This window comes from Penaeus monodon, chromosome 32 (assembly GCF_015228065.2).
Source record: "Penaeus monodon isolate SGIC_2016 chromosome 32, NSTDA_Pmon_1, whole genome shotgun sequence".
NCBI classification, from domain to species: domain Eukaryota; kingdom Metazoa; phylum Arthropoda; class Malacostraca; order Decapoda; family Penaeidae; genus Penaeus; species Penaeus monodon.
In genome coordinates this window covers 34,813,640-34,813,842 of record NC_051417.1, presented here as the reverse complement: position 1 = coordinate 34,813,842, position 203 = coordinate 34,813,640, and the positions used below count along the sequence as shown (strand labels likewise).

Below are 203 nucleotides of genomic sequence, written 5' to 3'. Positions count from 1 at the left end.
TGAAATGACATATCAGTTAACCACCTTGCCAAAAACCTGTCATGCTGTCACACGCGATTTGCATATATTATCATTTACTGACCCCACGAACGATCTGTTTCCTTGCTCTCACACTGTTTTACAGAGACGCAGGGGAAAAGTTGAATAAACAAATAAAGTTTATTAGAAAAGTGGCATACAACAGTTTCGAGCTCCACCTGAAT

The 203-nt window shown here is 39.4% G+C and overlaps 1 protein-coding gene across 1 annotated transcript in view; it reads right to left on the bottom strand.

Annotated features, from left to right (window-relative positions):
• The window catches only part of LOC119593648 (A disintegrin and metalloproteinase with thrombospondin motifs adt-1-like), an 88,803-nt gene that overhangs the window by 61,147 nt on the left and 27,453 nt on the right, over window positions 1-203 (bottom strand). The gene's annotated exons all lie outside the window — the stretch shown is intronic.